This window comes from Macrobrachium rosenbergii, chromosome 15 (assembly GCF_040412425.1).
Source record: "Macrobrachium rosenbergii isolate ZJJX-2024 chromosome 15, ASM4041242v1, whole genome shotgun sequence".
In the NCBI taxonomy this organism is placed as follows: domain Eukaryota; kingdom Metazoa; phylum Arthropoda; class Malacostraca; order Decapoda; family Palaemonidae; genus Macrobrachium; species Macrobrachium rosenbergii.
Genome location: NC_089755.1, coordinates 33,506,139 through 33,524,782, shown reverse-complemented (window position 1 = coordinate 33,524,782; position 18,644 = coordinate 33,506,139).

Genomic DNA, 18,644 nt, shown 5'->3' with positions numbered 1-18,644 from the left:
TGTGTATAGATGTTCTTGAGGTGCATCTTAAAATGATACATTTATACTTGTTTAATTACATTTTTGTATTGAAAATAGACACAGTTCAAGTTCAGACACTGCAGAAAATTTGCTGACACTTCCTGAGCAAAGAGCATGCGCTAGCCAGCATAAAGTTCAAGAAATCGGATTGATTATGACGGTGGAATAAATTTTCCCTTGCTCGTTAGTCGCAGTGAGTAACCGCAGTTTATTATGCAGTATGCCACGCAAGAAACCGGCCACAACAGAAGTGGATAACTGCTCATTCGAGATGAATAACCATGACACCCAACCAACATGGCGAAACGGCATTCACAGATTGGCTCTGTCAGTGTTTCAGGGAGTCCCATTTAATAAACCCTTCCCCTCCCAGCCGAAACAACTGCAAAGCCCAGTTAAATGGCGGGACGTCGGGAGCCCATAATCTTCTTAAATCAACAATGCAACTGCCGCCCGGATTTTGCACAATGATGCGTCGCAAAATTCTCTCTCAATAGACTCTAATCGCAAATCCGATTTTCCGTTGATCAGTCGCAGCCTATGTATTGGGCGAACCACCCCTCCCCCCCGTGACGCCAAATTCGAACTTTGCGGGAGAGGTTTTTAGTCTTGGAAATGTGTTGCTTTTTGTCTGCACCTCTCTTAGTGATTTATTAAAACTTTCCTTTTATATTATTTTTTAGCTTATAAAACTATAAAAGTAAAGTAAGACGGTTGGGACTAATTAAGGCCATTCTATAGGATTTAGAGGGTGCGTTTAAGACAGAGGTGAGTGGCGCAGTGTATGTTGGGGGTTCAACACGTTGCTGGTGAGATTCCTGTGATGGTGTAAGAAGCGACCAGTTTTATCGATTTCTGCCCAGTGATTCATCCATAATTCAACAGAGTAAGTATGAATATGAGGCAGTGATAATTGTCTTTTCTTTTCTTGGGAGCCCCAGCCTTGAAAGGGGACACAGCTTATATATATATATTATACATAATACATATATATACAAAGCTTATAAGCATAAATAATTCGGCTTCATTCCAATTTAAACTTACCGTAATAATGATATCACGCGTTAGTCGGAACTTCGCCAGTTTGAAAGGTCAAACGGCCGTTTTATCTTCAGTGTGTTTATAAATATTAACCGATATGTCATTTATTCAACTGTTTTGTACTCCTTGCTAATGCGTTCGTAATATAGACCCTTTCATTGGTTGGCTGATAGATTTGCTTATCTGTGACCGAGGCTTTGTATTCGTCTTTATCATTTAATTGTTTACAAAGATGAATAGACAGTCGTGGTCGGCCTGCCTGTCTGTCTGTCAGTCTCTCTCTGGAGACGAAGAAGGTTACGTTAGTACAATAGGGCGTTTTCTAGAACCATAAATGATAATATAGTACTGTAGGGGACTTTCTAAAACTCTCTCTCTCTCTCTCTCTCTCTCTCTCTCTCTCTCTCTCTCATATTGATTATCATTGCAACTGGCATAAGCGCTGCTGTGAGGACACCAAACATTGTGTAATAATATTTGGGAAAGCTAGGTAATATCCTTATTTTGAAAAGCATGTTTCGTAAGATCGGCCAATCTCTCTCTCTCTCTCTCTCTCTCTCTCTCTCTCTCTCTCTCTCTCTCTCTCTCTCTCAAATATTTTCCCATGTTCATTTTCTCCAATTTTTTAAAGTTTCGTTTGTCTTAGTGGAATGTGAATTCTAATTCTTGTGCATTTTTATTCATCCCTTTAAAAAGTTTTATTCATTTCTATGTTTATCTTGATTTCAGTTAGTAACCGGTCATTTTTGTTGTCTATATACCTTTGCGTTGTAACGCCTGGATCACTTCTAAATCAGTCATCCTTGCTAGTCTCACTTCTGAATCAGTCATCCTTGCTAGTCTCACTTCTAAATCAGTCACTCTTGATAGTCTCCCTTGTAAATCAGTCACTCTTGCTAGTCTCACTTCTGAATCAGTCATCCTTGCTAGTCTCACTTCTAAATCAGTCACTCTTGATAGTCTCCCTTGTAAATCAGTCACTCTTGCTAGTCTCATTTTTAAGTCGGTCACTCTTTCTAGTCTCACGTCTAAATCAGTCACTCTTGCTAATCTCACTTCTAAATCAGTCAGTCTTGATAGTCTCACGTCTAATCAGTCACTCTTGTTAGTCTCACTTCTAAATCAGTCACTCTTGCTAGTCACACCTCTAAATCAGTCACTCTGGCTGGCTGGTGACACATCTAAATCAACCACTCTTGCTAGTATCGCTTCTAAATCGGTCACTCTTGCTATAGTCACACTTCTAAATCAGTGACTCTTGGTAGTCTCACTTCTAAATCAGTCGCTCTTGCAAGTCACACTTGTGAATCAGTTGCTCTTGCTATGGTCTCACTTCTGAATCAGTCGCTCTTGCTAGTCACACTTCTAAACCATTCACTCCTGTTGGTCTCACTTCTAAATCCGCCACTCTTGCTAATCTCACTTCTGAATTAGTCACTCTTGCTAGTCTCACTTCTGAATTAGTTGCTCTTGCTAGTCTCACTTCTTTGCTAGTCACACTTCTATATCAGGCACTCTTGCTAGTCTCACTTCTAAATCAGTCACACATTCACTCCAGTGTGTCCTTGCCTGTCACTATTGTTTTGAAACAATACCCACGCCTTTCGATGGTTCTCAGGCTGCAGTCAGACACAGGGTCTAAGAAAGAAGTCTTTCTTAAACCATGGTCAGACGAGCTTCTAAAGTTTTGCCTCCCTGAAAAGATCCAGGCGTGACTTTTGCCCACCAAAATTTTTATTCTCTCTTAGTCTTATATGTAACTATATTGGCCTCTATAGCTTTTATGAAGTTGCTGGTAGTACATATATATATATATATATATATATATATATATATATATATATATATATATATACACACACACATATATATATATATATATGTGTGTGTGTGTGTTGTGTTTGTGTGTATTATCGTTACGATGAATATGCAAGCTTTATTTGTCAGTAGTAATAATTTTTTTTATAAAATACATAAGAAATTAAGTCTAGGAAGGTAAGGTAATCAACAAAAAATTAACAATAAATAAATGAATAATTTTAAAAAAAGGGAATAATTACCCTGTATCGAATAGTAGACATACGAAAACAGATCGAATAGAGGCATTACGGAATAAAAATAGGATTAATTATAGTTAACAATGGGAGCAAAAGAAGCCTATTTATTGAATACACTGGAAGGTGGCTTGGCCTACCTGCGTTAGGCCTATCATTAGTAAAGGCGAACTGCCTTACCAAGAAGATTGCTGAGCAACTGAACCACGGTCAAACGCATAAACCAAACTACTACGATATTTTAGGATAATTTGGTCTACTTCTGGAAGAACGAGAGAAAGGTTAAACGCAGCATTCAATAGTAGTAGTCAGTCGACTTGCACACGAATGGGGGCTTGACAACCTGCACTCGGGAGAGATTCTCTTTTGGGCAGAGAAACTTTGACATTATCTGAGGTCACCTTGAGCCACTGACAGAGTAGCTCATGATCTTATCTAAGGTCATCTTGAGCTACTCGTTCAGTGGACTGCGTTTAGAAGCGTATGAAGCACTCTGGGAGAGAACCGGTGACCTTAACCTTACATCCTGGAGTGCTTATAAAAGTTCTTAAAGCATCGAGCGAATATTGAACAGCTTAAAAAATGTTCAGAAACGCGAAATTCTTATTATAAGAGTAAAAGAACTGAGCTGTGTTGAGGTCTAATAAACTGAGATGGTTTGGACATGTACTGGGAATGGATGAGTAACACTCAGTTAGCAAAAGCTGAAGATCTGGTGGTTGCAAGCGGGACTGAACCTCGCAACAAATGTTAACGGTATGGTGCAAGCAGCATTGTTTTAGGGGTCCAAAATCTAAAGCATTCAATCTAGAAAAACTGTGAGGTTAAGATTCTTGAAGAAATTATTTTGACGATTGCAGAGAGAGAGAGAGAGAATTCGGCAAGACAAACCGGTTATAGTCTTTATTTTCAACAAATATGATAATTAGCTTTGATAAAAACTTGTTAATTCATAAACAGTCCGAGTATCTAATGTACTTTTATACGGTTAAATAAACTTTTTAAGAACGAAGCAATTATATGGAAGGAAGTAGATTAGTGTTGTTTTTTTTTATGAAAATGAGGTCACTGTCATATTCATACTTTTAAATTTTTATATGTATATATATATGTGTGTGTATATGTATGTATGTGTGTATATGTGTATATACATATATGTGTGTGTATGCGTGTGCAGTATATGTATATACATATACACATACATACATATACACACATACTGTATATATATAGATATATGTGTATATGTATGTATGTGTATATATGTATATACATATATGTGTGTGTGCGTGTGCAATATATGAATTAAGTACCTCGTAAGTTTATTCATGTAGATTTACAAGACGCCACAGTTAACTGCAAAAGGCGCCTTTAATTATGTTGCTTGTTCTACTCTCTCTCTCTCTCTCTCTCTCTCTCTCTCTCTCTCTCTCTCTCTCTCTTGGGCGATGACCGCACGGAACTCTTTTAAACCAAACGCTATGATAATTACGACTGATCACTGAAAGCAGCCTACACATGTGTTGGCTAATTATATGTTTTTTAGAAATTCTATTTCTGCCTGTTGCCCACGAAACTTGTATCCTTTTCCGTTTTACGTTTTTCAAATACCCGCCCCCATCGGCCTCCCTAAATAAGAATTTCGATATGTAGATTCTTGAACTTCAGTCGAAAAGTGGATTTGTAGGTTCCACGTCCAGGCTAAACGGGTCCTTAAGTGTGTGTGCGTGTGTGTGTCCGTAACTGATGAATACTGCGCCAACTCCTTAACAGCATGTGGCAAAAAGAAATTAAATTTACGTCAAAGTTCTCATAAGCAGGCAACGAGTCAAAGTTATCGAAGGAACTGATTTATGTAAAGAGAACCCTATATTAATCATTTTCTCCGTCTGTGTTTGGTTTATGCAAATAATTGGTCGCCGTAGTTGTTTGCCGATATCGATGACCTTGCCGGCTGCAACTCCAGCCGCATTAATCACCTGGCGTTGTTTTATGCTGCTTATGGAGATGGCGCTGTAATCGTTGTTGTTTGTCCATTGCCGCTGATAAGGATGATGTTGTTGTTGTTGTTGTTGTTGTTGATGTTACTGCCCAAATGAAAACAAAAACAAATACTTCTGTTCAAAACATTTGTGCTCCCGCTCCCTGCACAGTCTAAACGACTAAAAAATGCGCCGAAGTTTCTTCGGCACAATCGAGTTATCTTTACAGCCGCTACAGCGTATAACCAAGGTCACCGAAAACCGATCTATCTTTCGGTGGTCTCGGTATAATGCTGTATGAGCCGCGGCCCATGAAACTTTAACCACGGGCCGGTGGTGGCCTATCCTATGTACTTGCCAGAAGCATGATTATATCTAACTTTAACTTTAAACAAGATAAAAACTACTGAGGCTAGACGGCTACAATTTGGCATGTTAGATGATTGGAGAGTGGATGATTAACAAACTAATTTGCAGCCCTCTAGCCTCAGCAGTTTTTAAGATCTGAGGGCGGACAGAATAAAGTGCGGACGGACAGACAAAGCCGGCACGACAGTTTTCTTTTCCAGAAAACTTAAAATGAAGACCACCGAGTCCCGCCGATCGAGAAAAGAACTATGAGAAAAGGAGAAAGATGCGGAAGCGGTTTTATTATTGGTCGAGGGCGGCCATCTTACGGTAAATTATTCACGAGCTCTAAGGAGGAGCCCCTAGATGCTGTGTGTGTGGTGGACTTTCGCTTTTAATGGATCCCTCCCCTGAGGTTTATAGGTAACGTTTTAGTTTATTTTATTACCTTAAGGCTGTTGTTGTGACGTCGTCACGCTTTTAGTCTCTTCAGTGATACATGCGTGTATATAGGCCTATATATATTATATATATATATATATATATATATATATATATATATATATATATATATATATATATATATATTTTTAATCTAATAATTTTTACAGTTAGGAGATACTTATTTCAATTTTACTGAATATTTGAATAGCATTTTACCGACGTTGTTAGTGTACCACACACACACACACACACACACACACACATATACATATATATATATATATATATATATATATATATATATATATATATATATATATATATATATATATTATATATATATATATACAACCTCTAAGTAAATATTGAGTAAGTATTCAGTAAAACTGAAATAAGTATCTCCTATCTGTAAAAGTAATTAGGTTATTATGAATACATTTCCACCAAAAATCGGTTTAATAAGAGAGAAAAAGATTAGACATGACGGAAATTAGCCACTGAAAGGTGCCCTCTTCCTTAACTGACCCGGATAAACCAGACAAAAGCATAGGCGACCGATTTTGACTGATCGATTCGGTTTTTACTCGATCGATTCAGTGATTCGGGAGAAGGATGTCGGTGCGTATTTTTATCTTTTTCATTATTATTATTATTATTATTATTATTATTATTATTATTATTATTATTATTATTATTATTATTATTAGCATCCCCAGACATCGAAAAAATTTAAGTGTCACTTGTCATTGCAGGTTCTAGACAATATATGTGTGTATATATATACATATATATATATATATATATATATATATATATATATATATATATATATATATATATATATATATATATATATGAATGAATTTTTATCACATCACCGTGATTTATATTAAATACAAATATTGTTTAATATCCAATGCGCTCTACCTATATAAATTATATATATATATATTCACTGTATATATATATATATATATATATATATATATATATATATATATATATATATATATATTATGTATATATATATGCGTATGTATACCGAAGGGGAATTATAATTGATAAGTGGTTCGTCATCTCAGGGACTTGAACCGCCGAACATGAGAACCAGCGACGTACAGTGACGCCTCAAACCATCCGGCTACGAACCACCTATCGTCATAATTCCCCTTCGGTATACACTATATATACTGTACATATATTATTTCCGAGGTAGAGCGAATTGGATATTGAACGACATTTGTAGCTTAATGCTTATATATATATATATATATATATATATATATATATATATATATATATATATATATATATATATATATATATATATATATATACCGGGTGTTTCGAAATTAGATCCCCCCTCCACAGAACAAATGGAAAGTTATGAAGTTTTCTGCTATAGCCTATCTCCAAGTACATTATTTTAAGTTTCTATTAAGCTATTTTTCATTTTACATTTCTTGTATTTTCAGACTGAGTGACGGAGTTAGATACAGCCATGGCTAATGACTCGGAGGAAATCAGATGGATTGACCGAATCCGGGCTATAACCTTCAGAGAGGCCAGGGATGCTGGCGCATCCTTCATTTCACGTTCCTGGATAGCTAAATACATTAAAAGAGATGAATCCTTTGTTAAAAGAAACTGGAACAAAAATCCATATATGACTGTCATCGCGAAAAGAGTAAGAATCTTGGAAGGCCTGAAGTCCTTTCTCAGGAGTCAAAGACATCATAGCTGAGGCAGTGGGTGACCAAGAAAGTCTTTACGTAAATTGACGCTTGAACTAGAAACAAAAAGGGGAAAGAAGAGAAGTTATAGTGCTGCATATCATGAGTTGAAAAAATCTGGTATCAAGCCATTTCATGTTATCAGCAAGCCCAACATCACTCAGCAACAGAGAGAAGACTGTGCATGGTTTTGTGGTTCATTTCTTAAAGATTGGGATGAAGCTGACTTTCTCCATGTTGCCTCATCAGATGAATTCTTCATTTACACAGTCAGGACGCCAGATCATAAAAATGACATCATTTGGGCTGCAAAGTTGGATGATATCAGCGATGACATGCGCTTTGCCAGGTTGTGAAATTTCCTGATTGTTTGGGAATTTTTCTCTATTTCACAGCCATACGGTTAATGTGGATCATCAAAGAAAAAGGGCAGTCATAGAATGGTGAATACCTCAGAGAAACTGTGCTTACTGGTGGAGTATTTCCTTTCCTCAAAGATCCTGAAAATGTGTTATCTGTTGAAGAAGTCACATTTTTGCATGATAAGGCACCATGTTTCAAGGCTTCAGACACAGGAGCTGCTTCGAAACAGTGGTATCGATTTCTTCTCGTCAAGTGAATTTCCAGGTAGCTCCCCTGACCTTAATGTGTGTGTGAAAACATTGGTAGTATCTTAAAGGATCGTGTTGAAGTGCGCACAGTGAACTATGATGGTATACCAAGCCTCGACGACCTGCGAAGAGAGGTGACCCAAGTGCTCAGGGAAATGGAGTTTGAGTCTCAGCTTTTTTGCGATTTGCTGAAATCATACCCCTCAAGAATGCAGGCTGTGGTACAAGCAGATGGAGGCCACACAAAATATTAAATACTCAGAGAGAAACTGAAATAAATACCTGTTCTGAATTACTTTTGTTTTTGTCCATATCTATTTTAGTTTATGCTGTAGAGGGGGAATGGGAATTAAAAGTTTCCTTAATTTCATTTATTATTATTATTATTATTATTATTATTATTATTATTATTATTATTATTATTATTATTATTATTATCACGTAAGAACGTTAAAAAAAACCTGTTAAAATGTATGGATATCTCCGCTCTCCCAAGGAGATGTGAACGATAATACCTATAAAAGTATGAAGTTAAAATTGGTTTATTGATCTGACAACAACCATTAAATCTCTCTTTGCTTTGGTTTGATTTCGTCCTTAAAGCTTCACTAAGCTTATATCCTACCGTATGTGGACAAATTGAGAGAGAGAGAGAGAGGGAGAATTGTTGTTGTTGCTTATGATTAAGCTGACGTATACCAGCACGGACTCTTGCGCATAGAGCAGCCCGTAAGTGAGAGAGAGCTAGAGTTACTATTTTTGTCCCTCCCCTTAGTAACGAGGTTATTATTCATTCTTGGATTTTGGCTTCATTGTGACTCATCGCCCCTTCCAACGGCCTCCTAAATCCTGTTGAAAGGTTTCGTTAATGGCCACCCATTCGAGCACTGACCAGTCGCACTGTTGCTAAACTCCATTGGTCGATAAACCAGCGGCCGTGAAGAGCGCCTTTATATAGTCTGACATTTGGAAGTAGGCTGGTGAGTGGGGTGGGGCAGGGATGTCCACCCATCCAAGCACTGACCTAACCCAACGTAGCTGACCCTCGCTGCAGCTATATTAGAGTGACGAGTATTTAGACAGGCCGTGTGGGTTTGTTTCGCAAGTACTGTCAGAATCAGCGGTAGATCTCGCAATCACTCGATAAAAGACTGACTGTGAGTGAGATCGCACGTCTGCGAGTATTCAGTGCAACATGATTTGCATACCTATTTCGTCATGTCACATACAGTAGGTTTTATTTACTGTGAGGAAGATTGCGCAAGATTAACTCTTAATATTGAAGGAGTTTCCTCTTACTTGTTACAGAAATTAAAGTTATGCCTATGTTACCTTGTGTAAGTTTTAAAGGATTAAGTATTAAAAGCGCGAACATTTTACAAAGAAATATCGTGTTTTTTTACCTAATATTATGTAAAAATTTTGTAGTTATGAATTTGGGTCTCTCTCTCTCTCTCTCTCTCTCTCTCTCTCTCTCTCTCCAGGAGAGCTTGCAAGGTATAAATGAGTGGCGCAGTGTGAGTAAGGAGTGTTCGACGCGCCGTTGATGAAGCAGTTAACAATACTGTAGGAGTTTTTTTTGTTTGTTTGTTTTTGTTTGCAGAGAATTTTAATCATTGATTCTGAAGATAAAATATTATTGTGGCAGTAACCGTGTTTTTTTTTCCTGCAGCCATCCCTTTTAGGGGAGACAGCTCTAGTGTTAAATATATATAATATATATATATATATATATATATATATATATATATATATATATATATATATATATATATTATATATATATATATATATATATATATGTGTGTGTGTGTGTGTGTGTGTGTGTGTATCTGTAGTCTTGTTTTGCTCACTACCTGGAAAGTTCGGGGGGTAGCCGGGCCATTGTCCCAGTTAATAAATGAATCTGAAGATTTACGCGCCCCTGTAACACGGAATTATGTTCTGTGCAGCGCTGGATGCGCGTGCGCAGCCGGGACAGAAAAAAAAACAGCGATTGTAGTGTATAGATCGTCTACAGAATAAATTTTGTTTATTTACTAAGCTCATTAATTATTTATCTATTCAACAGCCAGCTGTTTGATTTGGCCCAGACACGTCCGTTTAGTACGCGTATTGCGAAACCAGATTTCATTTCAGCATTTTCTTTCATTCCCGGATAAAAGAGGAGGGTGGAACGTTTGCGCGTCATCTTTTTTTTTTATCTGCAGCGCCCTTCAGTCTCCCAGAGTGAGCTTTTACACAGCCGAAAACCTCCCCCTGGCGGCGAACGTCCGTGTAAACTCGTTTTAAACGCCCCCCTTCTCATGACACTTAAATTCAGGATGCTCATGCGTATCGTTGCAATTATTATCGATTGATGTCGCTACTTCGTAGCCAATTGGCCTCCTTGCGTGCGATATCGATATCTCTCTCTCTCTCTCTCTCTCTCTCTCTCTCTTTTTGTGAATATCCTATCGTTCATTTCCCCGGTAATGCGAAGGACATGTCTACTTTGTAATTACCGGAGTCGGTCAGTTTAGTCTAATTTTTATCTTGTTTTTCGGAATTAAAGACACGCCCACTAACACTATATATATATATATATATATATATATATATATATATATATATATATATATATATATATATATATATATATATATATTTTATATGTGCGTGTCCGAGAACTCGTGTCTTTGACCAGAACGGCGAGCGCCATCTGGTGGTATCCGGTAAGGTAAAACCTGGTGTCTTTCTTTTGTTTATTACTCTCTCTCTCTCTCTCTCTCTCTCTCTCTCTCTCTCTCTCTCTCTCTCTCTAAAATACGCACGTGTGGTATATATATACGTCTTTAAGCAATGGAACGTTTAACCAAACGAGAGCGGTTGTAGAAAAAAATGAGCAAGTCACTGTCACATTTATCCTATTTGATCGAGGAAGGATTTTATTTTAACACTTGGTATACTTCTCTGTCCCTCTGCTTATACAGGCAGACGCGGGCAGACAGACACGTTGTGTGTGTGTGTGTGTATGTATATATATATATATAGTATATATATATATATATATATATATATATATATATATATATATATGTGTGTGTGTGTGTGTGTTTCGCTATGCATCACAGTTGACTTACTACCAGATATATAATCCGTTGATCCACTGATTAGGTTAACTGGGGCTCAGTGAGTTTTTGCAGGAAGTCGTACATGTGTGTGTGTGTTGTGAGTGTACACACACACACACGCACATGCAAGCACACTCCAAGACCACTGACCCTCTTAAGAACTCGTTCTACGTAAGAGCTGCGACGCCTTTCCACGCTCGTAATTGATACATATGCTTTTTTATTCTTAATTATTTATTTACATATTTATCGCATTTCAGTGTATCCACAAAATGAGTCGCTCTCGTGCAAATGCCGTTATCTCTTATCTCACGAATGCGAGATCGTATTTGCTTTGAGCATCCGGTGGTATTTCTAAATAAAGCTCTTTATAGACGGGTATCTGATGAAGCCTGTGAAAGCACATTGATCATTTCAGTAAATCTTGCAATTAACCGCGAAACTGTGGTGGACATTTGATGATCTGGTTCCGTGGAAATTAAAGTGAAAGTATTTATGGAGGGAGAGAGAGAGAGAGAGATAGATATGGGTTCTCTGATCTGAAATAGCACACCACACCTGTGCATCTGCATAAAGGGTAGAGAGAGAGAGATAGAGAGAGATATGGGTGCTGTGATCTAAAATAGCACACCTGTGCATTTGCATAAAGGGTAGAGAGAGAGAGAGAGAGAGAGAGAGAGAGAGAAAAAAAAAATATAGGTGCTCTGATCTGAAATAGCACACGTGTGCATCTGTATAAGGGTAGAAGTTAAGTGTACCCTGGTTTAACCAGACCACTGAGCTGATTAACAGCTCTCCTAGGGCTTATTGTGGAATCCGAACCACATTATACCGAGAAATGAATCTCTGTCACCAGAAATAAATTCCTCTAATTCTTCATTGGGCGGCCGGAGACTCGAACTCGGGCCTAGCAGAGTGCTAGCCGACAACTCTACCGACTTGTCCAACGAGGAACTGTGTATAAGGGTAGAGATAGAGAGAAAGAGAGAGAGAGAGAGCTGGATGCTCTGATCTAGAATAGCACACCTATGCATTTGCATAAAGGGTAGAGAGAGAGAGAGAGAGTTGGTGCTCTGATCTGAAATAGCACACCTGTGCATCTGTGTAAGGGTAGATAAAGAGAGAGAGAGAGAGATGGATGCTGTGATCTAAAATAGCACACCTATGCATTTGCATAAAGGGTAGAGAGAGAGAGAGAGAGAGAGATGGATGCTGTGATCTAAAATAAAACATATTTTGCATAAAGGTAGAGAGAGAGAGAGAGAGAGAGAGAGAGAGAGAGAGAGTACATTGACATTGAGGGGGAAGGAGAGACGAGGTAATGAGCAGAATGTGCTTGGACAACAGATGAAATGGATAGACGCCAAGACATTGTGGATACCGTTGCCAAAAAAAATTGATTCGTTTCTTAGGTTTAATAAAGAGAAATATTATTCAATGTCGTAGTTTCGAGAAAAAAACAAAAACAGTATTTAAAACAAATAAAAACGTTATTCAATGTCTTAGGTTCAAGAAAAAAAAGAAAACATCATTCAGTATCTCAGTGCAAATAAAAACAAAAACCTTATTCAGTGCCTTATTTTCAAGAAAAAAAAATTCAATGTCTTAGGTTCAAGAAAAAAAAGTTATTCAATGTCCTAGGTTCAAGAAGGAAAATTACTCGATGTCTTATACTCAAGAAAAAAACAAAAAAACATTATTCAACATCTTAGGTTCAAGAAAAAAAATTTACCTCTTAGATTCAAGAAAAAACAAAAAACATTATTCAATATCTTATGTTCAGGAAAAAAATTTACTGTCTCAGGTTCAAGAAAAAAAATGTTATTCATAGTCTGAGGTGTAAAAAAAAAAATATATATTCTTCAGTGTCATAAGTTCACGAAATAAACCAAGCCTTTATCCTCCTTAATCCAAATTTCTTTCGGCACCAGTAAATCTACCACGGGCTCTGCATGAAACCCCGCGTCATTTATATCTGGAGATGCCGTCTTCTCACGCCATCTGTTTATGCCACCGTGGTGCAACTGCTCCAACTGATGTCCGTGTAATTAGAGCCATTGCAAACGACGTCAGTTGCAGTTTAAGAAAAGGGAAATGGTCGTGGAATGACTGGGAATGATTGCAGGTTTTCGGGGAATGACTAAGTGGGGCCTTTTCCCAGAAAATCGGGATTTTTGTGGAAAATTTACTCTAAACGGTCTGAAACCTCTATTACTTATTTATTTAATTATTTTACTGTTTATTTGTTTGTTTGATTATTTATTTATTCATTTTTAAGGAACATTTCTCGTCATTTCACTGGTGTGGCTCCAAAACTAATGTTCCTACGAACTTCATAGTTTGCAAGGAGGCTCGCCGCGTCTTTCCTGTCGCCTCTCCTTGATCAGAACCTGCGAACCTTTTCGTTTCAGCAGAACAACCTGAGAACTGAATAATGATAAACTGGAGATGACTTGGATCGCAAAGTCCGAAGTCCAAGGCGCAGCAAATCACGGTAACTGTCCCGGAAATATATGAAAAATGAATAAGGCTGTGTAGTCCTTTATTCAAGAGAAGTGACTGAATCGGCGCGCAGTTCCACGAGAGTGACTACTGCAGAGAACAGTTCTAAGGGAACGAACACTCGTGGAGATATGGGTTCCCTTGAGCGTGACAGTTCGGATACTCGCGTGGTATAAAAAGAAACTTTTTCCTTTGTTTAGAGGGAGAAAATTTTTTATTCGGTATATAGATGGAAAATAATAAGTAGTAAGTCATATTTGAAGGTTATTATGTCGCAGACAGCTTGAGGAAGATAGATTGCTTGCTTTTAACTTTGTCAACGATGAAAACAGCAAGTTTTTCAGCCAATCAATAGAGAAAATTATACGCACCAAGAACATAAAAGTCTGAATTCTTTCCCAAATGAAAATATCTTTTCGAAAAAAAAGACATGAAAATTTGTACGACAAATACGTCGGAAGTTCTATTCGACAACAGCAGCAAAAAAAAGAACAAAAATTCTGCTGCATCGTTGCTTGTCGAGTCAGACCGGAAACCACTCCCTCCACCAACCCCCTCCTCCCTTCCCCTCCCTCCCCCCTTGTAGTGAGGTCATACCTCAGCAAGGTATGCCGGTCTTGTCTGCCTTTCCCACCGCTTACAGGCCTATAGGCCCGAGCAAATTTGGGATATGCTGTAGGTAAATTATTAGAAGAAAAATGTTAGAAAAATTTATCGGATAACTGTGGGATTGTGTTTGAAAAAATGATTGATAATTAGTGTATTTCTTATAAACACAAGCTTTTTAATCGACTGATGTAATAAAATACTAGATTTATGTCGTAGGAATGATGCGAGTTGATATTATGCGTAATAAATAACGTACAACCAAAATATTAACCAGTATAAAATATACAAATAATATCGAGATAGATTAGATAGACGATGAATTTTTAGGATAATAATTTCCAAACTATGTAGTAGCCTTTTCATAAGTAAAAATAAAAACTCTGCCATTTTAAGCCTGGAATAATATTTAGTTACTTTGGGCGATGAAGGGACCTCTTCTCCATTCCAGAAGAAGAAGAAGAAGAAGAAGGGGAGTAAGGAAGGTTACGTCTACCTGTTAACAAAACAAGCGGAACATAGAAAAAAAAAGAAAGAAAAACTTGTTGCAGTTCCGTGCATCCTGTGGCGCGAAACCTATCATTTGCATCTTGTTGTTGTTGTTATTTCTGCTGCTGTAGTTGTTGTTTTGCTGATTTCTTGTACTCCAGAGTGGTTTGTTAATATCGTTGCTGTTCCGGTTGTTTTCTAGTGTTGTTTGTTGTTGCGTTTGAGTTTTTTATTGTGTTGTTTCTGTCTGTTGTTCTCGATTGATTATGATTCTCGTTGCTGTGATCTGATTGCTTCCTTTTGTTGCTGTATGTCGTTATTAGATATTAACATTGCAATCATAGTTGAAAGTAATTATGTTGAAATTTCATATTCCATCATTTTTGGGTTTCATATAAATTGCATTACCTCAGTTTCCATTATAATTCACCCATGCTTTAAAAACACCCGTTTCAAAATATCCATGTTTTAAATCATTCATGCTTTAAATCACCCTTATTTATAATCATCCATGTTTTAAATTGTCCATTCTTTAAATCATCCATATTTTGAAACATCCATGCTTTAAATCATCCATGCTTTATGCTTTCAATTCTCTGTGCATTACATTATCCATATTTTAAATCATTCATGTTTAGAATCGTCCATATTTTAATCATCCATGTTTTGAGTCACCCATGCTTTAAATCATCCATGTTTCAAGTCATCCATGCTTTATATCATTTATATTTTAAAATATCCATGCTTTAAATCATCCCGGTTCTAAATCATCCATGCTTTATATTATTTATATTTTAAAATATCCATGCTTTAAATCATCCAGGTTCTAAATCACCCATGCTTTAAATCATTCATGTCTTAAATCATCCATGCTTTAAATCATCCATGTTTTAAAGCAGATTATCTCTACCTACCTCCGTGTACCCAGAGCTTAACCAACTGCATACTAACTATAATTGTCTCTGGTCATTTCTCCGCTAGTCTAATATTAATCATCCCAAAGCAACTATATTTCTCAACCCTGCTCGGTGCTCTGTAAATCCGAATTCATTCTTTCTAGAGAAAGAGAGAGAGAGAGAGAACAACGACTAATGATCTCGATTAATGATCTCATTAATGAGAGCAACGGAAAACACAATCGAAAGAAAGGCAAAACATCAGAACGTGTAATGAACCTGTCGTATTTTTAAATCCTGCGTAAATTGAGTGAATGGTTTTTTCAAACTGATCAAAATTGAAAAAAAAAAAACATCGGCGTCGATTACCATAATCGTTGCAACGCTATGTGGTATTGCGCCGATCAATCGATCAGTCATTCTATGTAATATTTGTATTCCAAATAAATGTCAGTGGGAAGTTACAGTTTAGACGCTAAAATGTTACTCTTATGAGAGAGAGAGAGAGAGAGAGAGAGAGAGAGAGAGAGAGAGAGAGAGAATATATACATTATATATCCTCTATAATCGTCACTTGCGGTTCCATTTATATTTGCTACCCAGTAGTTATTATTATTATTATTATTATTATTATTATTATTATTATTATTATTATTAGGTTAAGTTGGTCTTAAGAGGATCTACTGGAAGGCTGAATGGATTTTTTCTTTGCTCTTGCAGTTTCGTTTTAAATCTTCCTTATCCTGCAGAGATTACGTTGGACCGTCGAAGGGTGGATCCTAATTTAAATATTTTTATTAACAGATTTGTTTTTGTTATATACATTTATTTACTTGTCAGTCGCTTCTGTTACCGGAATAACCAGAGGTTTCCTTGCCATCCTGTTACTTTAGTTGTCTTACCATCTTTGTGCCTGCTTGGTAACAGTTTTATTCAGAAGCTCTGGAAGGAGTGTCCTGGAAATTCGAGATTAAGCTCATTCACAGACCAGAGACCAGTATATCAAATCTTGATGGCATTCCGTACCCAAAAACCGGTCCGGAATCGTACGGTGCATTTTGGCAACTGTTTCTGGACCAACAGATGTGGTTGTACATTCATGTATTTGTTTAGAGTCAAATGGCAGTTATTTCCTTTTAACGTAAGAGGCACGACAAAATACTTTTTTGGAGGGAGCAGCTGCATTACCTAACCTAACCTAACCTAACCTAACCGAGCAGTATTTGGGTGGGGGTTGTAACCCCATGTTGTACAGTACAGTAGGTCAGCTTGAAATTATTTTTATTCAGATATGAAATCGATTTGAGGAACCATATTCTCTTCATAATGGATTGGTCCTTAGTTGTTATCTGTCATTTATTGAAAGGTATTTATCACAAACTCAACTTTTTTCGTATTCTGTTGCAGTATTTTTATTTAATTTTCGAAATTCTCTTTTTATCTTAATTTTTCATTGCATCAACATTATTTTATATTTTCCACTTTTTGTACCTTTTGGTCAAGTACTCTATTCTCTATGGTTCCACAGTTTAGAACAAAAATTCATACCTACTTTTTTTACAACCATTTCTAAGTTAGAAAATTTTTCTCCCGTGTTTTATTCAGATCTTGTACTAGTGGACCCTCTGTTGTACTTAATTCCTCGCACAACGTCCAGTCACAAGTGAGATCCGTCTTCTCTCAGCTAATGAAATTCTGAGCGCATCCTCAGTCTCACTGCTGTCTCTGTCCATTTGAAGCGTTCACGTAAGATCATTTTCGCCTTACGAGAACCCAGTGGCTTCTAAGAACTGAAATAAGGCCTCTTACGTTTTCTATAGTTTTTTTTTCTGTACTTAGGATATCTCGTGATTTTCAATTTTAAGTCTGCCGTACAACTGATTCTGAAGATTCTGTCCGAGAGTTTTGCAAAATGTGAGAGTTTGTTATTGTGACAAATTCACATTGTTTTTAGTATCTTCAGACTTGTATTTTAGAGAAAACGGATTTTTCAATGGTCTTTTATATGAAGATTCTACTCAAGAAATAGTTTTCCTTCAAATGTTCCAAGGTTTCAAGGAGTAAAACGAGATTTTTACGTTGTATTATTGCCGATAAAGTTCTATCATAAAGTTGAGCAGTGAGAAAATTTCACGTTTTCTCTCTTCACGTTTGGGACTTTGATTCAGTGGCATTCCTTAAGCGTATTAATAATGTATGTGTCCTCATGTCTGTAATTAATAACTGACTATTGTTAAGTTATCATTCTCTGAGAATATTAAAAATATTTAAAAAAAGATATTTGAGATTTTAGGTTGGGATCTTTTGACAAAGTTGTCACTAAGAGATTTTAAGTTTTAACCTTGGAAGCGAAACAAAATTCACAGTGATAAAAAGATATGATACAATAGAATGGTCTTTAAGTATTTTTTCATCATTGTGGCATCAACAAATATATATATATATATATATATATATATATATATATATATATATATATATATATATATATATGTGTGTGTGTGTGTGTGTGTGATTATATATATATATATATATATATATATATATATATATATATATATATATATATATATTATATATACACAATCACACATATATACATACATAGATATACATATATATATATATATATATATATATATATATATATATATATATATACTGTATGTGTGTGTATGTGACGGAAATGAACACTTGTGTTTGTATGAACAATAAACAATACTCTTTATTTAACAAAACCCACGTAAATTTCTCTTCAAATTGTAATTACTGTTTCTGCGTTGTTAGTTTTTTCCTAATGCCTT